The 12,338-nt window shown below is 37.2% G+C and overlaps 1 protein-coding gene across 7 annotated transcripts in view; it reads left to right on the forward strand.

The window, feature by feature from the left end:
• SNCAIP (synuclein alpha interacting protein) overlaps positions 1-12,338 on the forward strand; it is a 147,728-nt gene that overhangs the window by 25,460 nt on the left and 109,930 nt on the right. The gene's annotated exons all lie outside the window — the stretch shown is intronic.

A 12,338-nucleotide genomic window follows, 5' to 3' on the forward strand; every position in this document is an offset into this window, starting at 1 on the left:
CATAAGTAAAAGGCAAGTATCCTTATCCTTACCCCACTTCAGAAGAACCGTAGTGCTGATGACAGTAACCCAGCATCCTATGAAAATAGGTCTGATCTGGGATGACTTCTGCCCTGTACTTCTGCCCCCACCGAATAGATGACTTAGCAGGTATCGGAAACTCATGATGCTCCAACGTGGCGGGAGTCAGAGGTGCAGTTGATTCCAAATCCCATGCTCGATTCCCCCTTCAGTGGGATTAACATAGGGAAAGAAAAATGTGTGTATATGTGTGTGTGTTAAGTACAGAAACAAACTACTAGCCTTTAAGTGACCCTCCACTGTAATCATTTTATTTATTATGAAGAGATTCTGGAACCAGTAGGAAAAATTCATTTGAGTGGCTACTCTGAAAAATATAAGTATATACACATGAAGTATGTGACATTTGAAATGAATATATACCTCATTAGGTTAGAATAATTTCCTGTGGGCTTTTCCCTTGATTAGAATGTGCTGTATATTCTGAGAGAATACGGTTGACTGATCCCCACACTTTGAATCAGGTTACAAATGATACAACACTTCCTTTGCTCTGTGTGAGTGTCGGCTCCCTCTGGTTCATTTTTGACAGCACAGTTGAAGTAGACAAGGTTCTCTTGTTCCTTTGCTTATTTTAATAGGGTACTGCTTGGGTCAGGTAATCCAGGAGAATTTTAAGATATGTTGGATTATCATATAATAGTTTATCTTCTACAGTAAAAGAAGGAATAAGAAGAGTTATTGTAATAGTTTTAGTCACATATGTTCTTTGATATCATGAAGTAAATGACAAATGATCTCAATCTGAAGCATTTTATGCCTTTTCTCAAGCAACGATTATTTTTATTTGGTTTTAGCTCAGCATCAACTTAATGGAGGATTTTGAAAACAGTTGGGTGGAACAGATATTTCTGCATGATTGATTCAGTGTCCTGTATATAGTGTATAACTTCATTATAAAGTATTTGGGACTTCAATATTAAAAACAGATGATACCACGTTTGCTGTCTGAAATGTAGAAATAAGGATATCATTACATAAACATATAAAGGTTTTAATACATCATGAACATGTATGCATGCATGCATGTTCATTAACAAGTCAGTCAGCTTAATACAGTCACAAGTTATCAGTATTAATCTAAATGGCTATACGTTTATAAAATGGCTATAAACTAGGAGTAACACTACTCGTGCTACAGTCAAGACCAACTAAGAATTTATTATTTTTATTGTTCTGGGTATTAAAATGGTCACAGAACTACAGTAATACCATTTCGTGTCTGCACCTACAGGTATTAAGTTATGCCAACACTGACAATAATAATGGTTCCTGAACGAGAACCAAATGAAAGATGCCTTTGCGCTCTCTTTTTTCTCTACAATGAAGTCACAAATCAAGTACTAATGTCATATCTTGAGAATTCATAAATGTACAACGATTTAATAAAGACTTTCAGGTTTCAACGTTATTTTAGATCCCCATAGTATTTGAATGAGGTTTTCTGTGTTATTCGATTCTGTTGGCCCAAGGTTTCAAGAGAATGTTCATTTCCTAAAACCTCTTTATGGGCTAAACATAAGGGTTTATAGCAGGATTCACACGCACCTCGGCTCCTAGGGCAGGGATCCTAAAGTCCTGTTCGTACGGAGGCAGGAAGTACTTGGACACCAGGAGGGCACTTGGGTATTATTATACAGTGTGGAGTGGTGGAAACCGACAAATTGAATGGGTAGGCCTGGTCTAAAGGAAGCAGCTGGGTTTGTGATTATTTGGGAAAGTAGTGCCACTTTCTCCACATCTGACTTGCAAGAGAAGACAGAAATATGGATGTTTTTGCAAAAATTCCTTATTTTTAGAACACGGAGCGGGCCAAATCAATCCCGTATGTGTGCTGCACGTGGCCTAAAGGCCTCCAGTACTCACATTCCCATCTAAGCCACGGGAAACGGGGGTCCTGCGTTGTCTGTCTTCCCCTTTCCCTACGTGGCTTCTCAGTAGTGTGCGTAGGAAACTAATGATCCTAATAGAATCTTCGCAACAGAAGCAAAACCAACTTTGGGTAAGTTTAAATTTTCTTCTTCAGGTGTGAGAAACATAGCGACGCTCCAGTTCTCTCTTTTAAACCATGGATATGTACTTTTGACCAAAACGGGCTGGGGAGTTGGAGTCCCGTTTTGTTTGGAATATTGTGTTTTATTATTGATTGGTCCAAAATCGGATACCACATTTCCTCTTTCCCACTTATACCTCACTATGAGATTTCCTGTCTTGATTCAAGCCTTTGTGGCCAGTTTTTATCTGATCATTTGTCTGTCTGATATCCTTGATATGTTTTTATAACATTTTTAACAGAAAGTGTAAATGCTATTCATGGAAAGCAAGCCAGTCAGCGTGAGGGGTCTCTTGTGATTTCTCAAGTTGTTTTCACGTTTGACTGATACTGGCTTCTAGAACAGAAGTCTGGGAACTCACAATGAATGTTAGACCACTGAACATCGTTTTCTTTCCTTTCCAAGTCTGTCTTTAGGGGCAGAGAGGAAAGATAAATGAGAATGGAAAATAGATGCTTGTAGCTGAGCAGGAGGTTAATTATATTAATTTTAGAGTCAGCCCTGTTTGAAGACAATATAATAATCTATAAAAAATGGAATGCCAACAAGGAGCCAAACTACTATTACCTTTTTTCTGTTTAAGAGCACAATATGTTATAGCAATCAGGAGCTAATAAATTGCCCTTACAAGCAGTTTAGAAAAAGACACGGTATAAAAGCCTGCTTAGAATTGGAAACTGTGGGGAGATTCTTTTCCCTTTTGCACCTGAGGTATTTTTTCCATGTGTTGAGTTCTCAGTGGAGAACATGGGAATTCTTGTGTGCTTCTCAAACACGTGATGGATGAAGAGGGGTCAGGATGCAATGGGGTTGTTTTAAATACTGGGGAGCCAAATGCAAATAGCTCTCTGTGGTCCTGTTCCCTCACTGTGTATGTGAATACAGAATGCCGTCCGTTTCCCCTCGTTTGTACTAAGTAAGATACCTGGTCAGAATTAAGTGGCAGATGAGGATGGGAGCAAGTAGAAGGGAGTGGTGAAATGTCCCCGGTTCCTCCAACACAAGCTCCTTCCTTCCCTTACCAAGGAAGCTTTGGTTCCTCTCCTTCATCAAAAACACTGAGAATTACCAGGGAAAAGACTGATGAGAATGGTTGATACCTCGAAACAAAGGAATATTTTTCAAAACATTTACAGCAGCCATGAAAATAATTTAGAAAGTTGATCTGCCCTCAGTATTCAACTTAGTTGAGTGTATAAAATACCCTTAATATTTAGTATTTTTGTCCTGCAAACATAATCATGTCAATGACTCCTTTTATTAAATTATGTGAATAATTATAATTCATTATTGCAAAGAAGCACATGATCCTACAAACCCATGGAAATTGTAAAGTATATTTTATTACCTCTTCACCTGTGTCTAGACAAATTTATTAGGTACTTGCTGACGGTGTGTAATACCTGTTTATTAAGCCGATTTGCAGGCTGCCTACATGAGAGCCTTCATAAATTAGCTTTAGTACCTTAGGGTTTAAGTCTGAGCAGAGATTAGGCATTCATAGATTGAATCGAGTGATCACGGACTAAGAGAAAAGAAAAATGTTGTTTAATGCATGTTTGGCCCACCACCCCTCCTTTTCTTTTAACCCCGGGAGCCCGCTTTACCATATGGAAGGACATATTTAAAGTTAGACTCTCTTGTGCCGGAGAGTTCTACTTCTTGTCTTGGCTGGCCAGTGAGCATAATCGGCACCTTGTCTTTCTTAAGACTGGCAGGGTACATTTTTAAAGTGTTGAAAGAAAAGTATACAGAGCTTACAGGTTGAGCAGTCTCAATTCCCTGGCCTCCTGAAGATTCTGAAACTGAAGTTTTCAGTTGTCAGGGTAACGCACTATGGTCAGTTAAATGAATTGGCTACTTTAGTCATCGATATTTTCTAGCTAATACGTAAAAATCGGAAGTACATACTCTGAAACATAAAAATCAACATTAGTCATAGCAATGTTCATTTTATATAGTTTTATGATACCTTTAGTAAAAGAAACAATCTCTTTCCAAGTTTGATAAGCCTATCACAGTTCAGTATATTAAAAAGGCAAGCCATTTAAAGACTCAGATTTAATCTTTTGGAAATTAACCCAATCCCAGGCTTTAAATAAACTGCCTAAATTCAGACAAGTGCCATGAACCTCCAGTTTATTTTGCAATTTTATTTGGAAAATAATAGGATGGTGTATGCCCCTTGTCACTGTTTAGAATTATGGTCCCTCCAGTACCTCCAGAAGATCAGGAAAAGCCTTCATCTCTTGGTGTTCTGTACAAAACTCTGTTGTCTTTGGACATGCTCCACAGTTGGAAATCCACACCTAGTATCTGGGAAATGCTCAATAGGAGGAGATATTCCGGGTATGATGGAAATAGTCAGGACTTAGTAAACAGTACCCCATCCTGAATTTAGCTGCTTCCCAAATCCCTTGTCTGTTATGAATTCATTTCTTGATTATGTCATAGAATCAGAAGTTAAAGGAATATAAAATAAACTCTTAAGATTATTTCTCTAGAGAATTTAAATACACTTTTGGTCTTCAAGCCACCTCTCTCTAGGGGAGTGGAACTAACAGTTCTGCAGATGGGACACATGAGGTGCTTCGCATTTTAGCTGTTTGCCCATCAGCTGCGTGTTCTCACACTGATCAGGCTGTAGGTCACCAGCCACCAATATTTTAAATGTGTTTATTTGTAGACAGAGGGGAATGGGAGGGAGTAAAAGAGGGAGAGAAACACAATGTGTGGTTGCCTCTTGCACGCCCCGACTGGGGACCTGGTCCGCAACCCAGGCATGTACCCTGACTGGGAATCGAACCCGCAAGCCTTTGGTTCTCTGGCCGGTGCTCAGTCCACTGAGCTACACCAGCCAGGGCCAGCCACCGATATTAACATACCCAATGATATAATTGTTGGGGTTTCCTTTCTTCCACCTCTCTCTTCATCTCAATGGTTGATCTATTACTGTCTTGTTACCCAAGTACTTAGGTCAAAGGGTAGAGAAGGCTGAGCAGGATGCCTTGGGGAATGCAAGAGCAGAACCAGCACCTATCTGTTCCCTCCCAGTGGGAGTCCCTGCTCCTAGTGCACAGGTCCTCAAGGAATGTCCACGGCGACAACAACTCTAGGCTTTCAGGGGCCTTTGGCAAGCAGAGGTCTGGGACCTCTTTACAATGATTTGGATGATTGGGTATGAATTTTGATGCTGAAGAAAAGGCAGAATCTTTCAATCCCCGTGGAGCTAATTACACCACTAATAGCTGTCTGTGGTTATTGAATCCTTATGGAGTGCCCAGGGAAGTGCCCGTACTCTCAGATGGTGCCTTGTTTAATCCTTATGACAGTCCTTGGGGGAACTTTGATGACCATTATCCCCAGTTGACAGATGAAGAACCTGGGGCTTATAGCGAGCTTAAGGAACATGCCCATGGTTATTCTTCAGGTAATTGGTGGTAAAAAGACTCCATCGTGGAGTTCCTTGGAGTTCCAAAGCTCATGCTCTTAACTTGACCACATATCCTCCCAACTGTCTGATTCACTCACCAGTATGTACAGTGCATTCCACAATGTTAGCTTCCTCATTCTGTCACTTGTTTTCATGGTGACAGTGTGATGAGCCAACGTTGCTCTTTTCTTCCAGTGGCAGAATGTTTAAGATATATTGCTCTTAGATGATATGTAAGAGATTTTTGAAATCGATATGTGAAAGTCTGTCTTCATATTTGCCTTAAGAAACAAAATAGAATGTCTTCTTTCTTTCCTCGTAAGCTTGTGATTACACTTGTTTTGGGAGAGATGTTGTGACAGATGGTGTCTTAAAATAGCTTTTGCAAATCTGTTCACGAGTTAAAATTATAGAAGTCCTTAATGCCAACCAGATTTTTCAACGACACAATAAAAACTGAAGATTTGAGTGCTGAAAACTACTTAGATGCTTAGCTCTCAAACCAAATTAACCAAGTGTTATTTTCTGCTTGTTTCTTAGTTGTGTATAGCTAAATATTTGCAAAAGGAACTAAACTCTTACTGGTCAAGTAGTTTTCTCATATTCTCCCTTCATCTCACTATCCTCCTACCAGTTATTACTGCCTCAAGTACAAATTCCTCATTAGAGTGGGAACACATTTTAAAAAGTTCAATAATTTGAACTGGGGTCTGTTTAAATTAGTGTGTATTTTAATGATAGGATATTTGAAAGAACAACAATATGGCTTTTATATCTAAGCAGTTATTTAAACTGAAGTAATAAAATATTAGTGATTACTTTTTGTTTTATTGAATCACTAAAGACTTTTTAAAAACCAGCTCTGCATAAATATTGTCAATGGATGATGTGCTGTTTTTTGTTTTCTCTTAGGCAGGTTTTGAGTGTTTTGGAGAGACCAGCATGCCTCACCCTCTGTGGCAGGGTTTCTTTCCAAACCGAGGTCCTACTGACATTCCGGGCCAGATAATTTGTTGTTGTGGGGGCTATCCCTGTGCATTGTAGGATATTTAGCAGCATTTGTGGCTTCTACCCACTAGAAGAGAGTAGAAGCCTCCTCCCAGTTGTGACAATCAGAACATTGCCCAGTATCTCTTAGGGGCCAAACCACCTGAGGCTGAGAACCATTTCTGTCTGGTTCGCCAGCAGGGAAACGTGGTTAGAAAGGGATCAGAATATTAGCTCTGTTGGTGGAGAAGCTAAGGTGGGGAATGTGGCTAAGGTCTAAGGCCATGATGGGTTTGTTTTTTCTTTTCAGACACTTCCGACCAGGTGTCATCTTACCAGCTCTTCCCTAATCACTCTATTCAAAAACGGCCTAACCCTGTGATTGTTACTCTCACCCTGCTCTATTTGTCTTCCCAGCCCCCTTCTCAACCTGGAGTCATATATTTAACTGTGTTTTATCTTCTTCCTCCATCAAAATCTAAGCTAAATGAGGCCAGGAAATTTGTCTTTTATTCAGTACTATAAACCCATAGCAAAGATCAATGCCTGGCACATAATTTGTAATTCATGAAGAATTGTTGACTAAATGAGTCGATTAGTTAGAGACACTTCCTATAAAAAGGTAAAGAGTGAGGATATTAAAGATCGCAAATGCAACTTAAATTGTTGGATGAAGAAGCACAGCTTCAAGTATGATAATTCTACCTAATGGTTTTAGAATTAATGATTCCATAATTGAGATTTAGGATTTTCCCTCATCTGATGTAATTAGTTTTACTAGAGTCTATTTTTCATGTCAAGGAAATAATGACTTCAGATAAGAGAAAGAGCTGTTTGAGCTGTAAAGAAATGAGGGAAAGCCCAGATAATGCATGAATTGAGAAAACAATAGGAAAATACCATCACTTCTTATAAAAGCAATAAATGAAAATGTGTCAGTAAGCAGGTTACCATTAGGTAGGTTCACCGGAAGGTATGGAAGGACAAGCACAATAATCACTTGGCTGTGTGTTTTGTAGTTTTCGACCTACTAACTGAAGTTTGAGGTTTTAAGCAAATAATTTATTCATTGAAAGTTAAAAATTTTTATTTCATATTTTCAGAAATGTACTTGTTTTCTACCTATTTTTTCAGCCACCTAAATTTTATCGGTTGCAAATATTTTTAAGTAGTATTACACTTTTGAATCAAAGCAGTTGTCTTTTATAGGAAATGTGCATTTCATTATAAAGATGGAACGCGAAAATCCTTGGCTTAGTTATAAGGCCCAGAAAAGAATGGGCCAATATGCTGTAAGCTTAGCAAATAGTTAAGATACACATTCTACCAAATGTGTTTTGGTCTCGAAAAATTATGGACATATGTCGTGGCAAGCTGAAGTATGCAGCTCCTCCAGGCTGGGTACTGAACACCACTGGAATTTTAAATGACAAGAATTATCAAGCTGGCCATGGACGTATGCCAGAGTTCACTGGTATCATCAACAAAAGGGCTGTGACTATTGATCTTTCAAAAAAAGTTAATATCAAATTTCATTGTTGGTTGATTAGAGTGCCCTCATGTGTTTCTTAATTATAATGCCTATGCGGCTATTTCAAAGAACACAGTGTTCCTTACTTTTAAACACAGAATCAATATAATTAGTAAGAATACTGGATTTAGTTTTTCCCCCTTTCCCATACCTGCTTTCTGAGGTATACATAAAATAATCTGAAGAGTGCAAGGCAGCCCCAGGGCTGTGGTTGGCACCTGTTTATTATAAATTAATTACAAAACTGGAAGAATCAAAGTAAATATTCTGTCCTGTTTGCTGTGGCTTGGAGAACAGTTGGAGAAGGCAGTGCGTTGGTGATCGATCCTTGACTGAGACCGAGCTCCCATGGTCTCTGTTCATTGTTATTCTCATCTTCTGTTTATGGCATAATACAACCACATATTACCCTTTATGCATTCTAGGATTGGTCGACATCTGGAGTCAGAGTTTTTTGTGTAGTTTTATAATGATAAAGGGGTGAGTGGAGGTGACAGGGAACAAAGAAAAAGAGAAAAGCCTAGAGAGCTGCCATTCCCTGAAATTCTGTCTGAGAGCAGAACATGTCCAACCTGTGAAGTTTCTGTTAGGTGCAGAACCTCTTGAGAGGTGACACGGGAGATACAAAGATGAGTACAATTTGGCCCTGTCCCCCAGGAAACTGTGCCCCTTAATGATTTTCTCCCTTTAGATGGTCCAGTGCAGCCCATAGCCACAGATCTCCCTGGAGTGTGAGAGATTGAAGAAAATCATCCTCCTGTGGCTTTGGATACTCGACAGAATGGCTTACACTGTACGGTTTGGCTCATAGAGTTTTGGTCATTCTTTGGAATTCATCATCTCAGAGATTTTTTAAAAACTCAAAAGTGTATTTCATTTATTTTATGATTTGTTCTATGTGGCTTTATATTTTCTAAGTACATTAACATCACTAAAAGAGGTTAAAAGTGGGATGCCAGTGTTAGAGATGAGGGAATAGAGCTTGTCTCAAGTAGCTGATGATTTTCCCAAAGTTGAAAACCTTCCTCTTTTCTTTTCATTCAAGTGGAAGGCAATTTGACCAAAAAATTAAATTATAGTCTATCTCCTGCAAAGCATGGATTCATGGGCTACTAGAGTTTTAGAGCTGTAAAATTATTAGAGATACTCTCCTGAACAGCTGAATCAGTAGACACTTAAGTACACATCTTCCTTCTAGTCCTCAAATAATAGGACTTTCACAACCTTTTCTAATAACTTACTGGAATTTGGGTAAATGGAAGTAGGGTTGAAATGATCTATTTTGACATGTCCCCTTCACAGTAGTGTAAAACCGAGAAATCAATTTTAAGACCTTTTAGTAGCCATATAGAAAGTAATAATTTTATTGACTACTGAGATATTTGAACTGTGGACTTTTAATAGAAACCAATGATATGGACATAATTATGGATATAATGAGAGCAGCTGTCAATGAATTGTGTAGGGTTTTTTTTCCAATCATATTAACTATATTACCGCATAATTAGAACAGAGTTAGAGGCAATTTTTCCAGGAATGATTCCCAGATGTGAGTGAGCTCATTTTTATCACTTGATTGGAGATAACTCAGTGCTTTAATGCCGCTGGAGCAAAAAACATGTACTTCAGTAGAACCTTCAAGAAGCCAGTGTTATTTAACTTTCTTCATTTTGTCCACAAATTATTTGAAGAGGTAGACTCTGAATTTTTTGATAGCTGTAATATATTACAGTTTTCTGGAAGGCCTTTGGGAGAAATGCTTCTCAAAGCTTGCTGGGATAGAGTGGCAATCATAGCATCTTTGCCACAAAGAACATCTGCTCACCAGCCCTGCTTTCTTCGACCACTTGTAGGAGCAATTTAGGGAATGGTTTGTGTTTTGTCTCTTGACAGGCTTCTGTGCTTGAGGCCAGACTGCAAAGGTAACAGTAAGTGTGTGTTTGTATGTGCACATGTGTACAGTACACTCAACTCATAAGAGTAGCCACATAAGAATATGTTCTGTTTCTACAGATAATTTGAAAGTTCTTGGTACTTTTGCATATGTGTAGATACCCTCAATTAAAAATAAATAAATATTGTTTTTCCTTTGTCTTCCTTCTAATTTCTTAATTTCCAGAAATGCTTTACATTTTTAACTAAAATAATGCGTCGATGTGGCACCTTGGAATAATGAGCACCCCCATGCATATTTAAACAGTTCTGTTTGTGTCTTATTTGTAGAATATTGTTAAAAGAAGTGTCTCATGCTTTTTCACCTAAAATAGTTCTTTGAGGGAAGAAAAGTTGAATTTGGGTAACATTCATCCTGATTTTTGTTCTGATGCCATTTTTTAAATTTTTTGCTTTGAAAAAAGCCTTTCTAATTTTGACAGAATTCCATAATTAGAGAAAAGTTGCAGGAATAGTACAAAAATTTCTGTATATCGTGATTCCTATATACCAACATTCTCCAATTATGAACATTTTGCCACATTTGCAATATTGGTATCAATAGGTAGATGATGGATAATATGTGCATCTCCTACCCTTTGCAATGGCATGGATGGAACTGGAGAACATTACGCTAAGTGAAATAAGCCAGGCGGTGAGGGACAAATACCATATGATCTGATGCCATTTTTGATTTAAAAAATAAATATATTTGCCTTCCTATTTCCCCCTTTTTCTCAGTCTTTGAGTATTCAAATTACCAAGCATGTTCTGGACAAACAAAAATTATTGCTATTTTGTTTTTACCTTTTAAATTAAAATTGATTTTAATATGTAAAAATACTACAATTATTGATTATATCCACATTTTTCTCAAATATATGGAATTTCCTCCATTACTTCATATTCCAAGGAACATAGAGCTTTCATTCAAAGTATTTTAACAATTGAAATACAACTTTATATGTAGCTTAAAGAAATGTGAAACATAGAAACAACTATTTATAAAGTTCATTCCTTCATATTTGTTAAGATGTCTTTGTTCATTAAAGCCAAAAAATATATGGATACCTGGTTTTCACTTTCTGGACATCACGGCCTAGGAATTCATGTTGTTCATTACCTGATGTTCTCAAATAAGCAATGTGGTAACAAGAGCCCTCATCATCCGAGTCCTCACAATTCAGTTACAAGATGCGCTATCCTGAGAGGAAAACACTCACCGATAAAGTGACTAGTTGTAAAAACAGACTTCTAAAACCACATCGTTATTGTTTCTATTAATTGGTTTTTGGGCTGATTATAAGATGCTTACAACAATAATGCCAAAAATACAATGCACATACAATGCATAAAACAAAGCAAATTGACTGTAAGAAATCTTTAGTTGAAAGAAATTGATGATGAAATCCATCTGAATCAAATATAAATCCATTAATAAATGAGGACACAGCAACATTTGACCGATGAGCAGTTTAAAATGGGAACAACATGGATAAGGATATAAGTAGATGTTTCATATGAGTTATTTCTGAACCAAAGGATGGGAGAAACTCTTGGGGAAAATGACAACTTTCAGTATTTTTTGCAATAATTGCTCTAGTTCAGGCTGAAGTGTTGTATAATTTTGTCAGAAAAGAAAAATTACCCCCCCCAAAAAATCCACCCTTCATTTAGTCTTTACTTTAGCTCATATTCACAATTATGTAGCTTAAATGTTGTTCCTTATAAAATTTTTAATAAATTTAACATCATATGAAGATAATTATATTAAGATAATAACCCAGCATGATGTTTTAGACTATTTCTATAAAAATGTGGATTGTTCTTTTCTGTTACAAAATTTTCTCTGATAATGAAAACCTCCAAAATAAAGCCAACATTTTGACATCCATCACCAGTAATTATGAATAGAATGTGCCTTACTTGTTCTTCCATTTAAAACCCAAATTATTTGTCTCTTCTCAGAATATTAATTTAGCACAATAATTCTAATTCAGGGAACACTTCAAAAATACCTGAGGAGTCTTTAAAAATACTGATGCCCACAAATAAATAAATCAGAATCTCTAAGGGGTAGAAACTGAACTATTTTTGAAACTGCCTATGAAATTCTAGAGAGAACAACTGATAATACATCAAAAAGGTATTAAAGCTTTTAACAATTAGCTTAACAGCCAAAGAAATTCATACAGGTATGATTTTTCTTCTACTCACACGCATTACAAACATCTAAGGTTTTCCATTATATAGTCAAATTTGAAAAAATAATGATAGCATATTTGTTCTTTAGTGACAGGAAAGAGAATATTCTTTTTTT

This window comes from Desmodus rotundus, chromosome 1 (genome assembly GCF_022682495.2).
Source record: "Desmodus rotundus isolate HL8 chromosome 1, HLdesRot8A.1, whole genome shotgun sequence".
Classification (NCBI taxonomy): domain Eukaryota; kingdom Metazoa; phylum Chordata; class Mammalia; order Chiroptera; family Phyllostomidae; genus Desmodus; species Desmodus rotundus.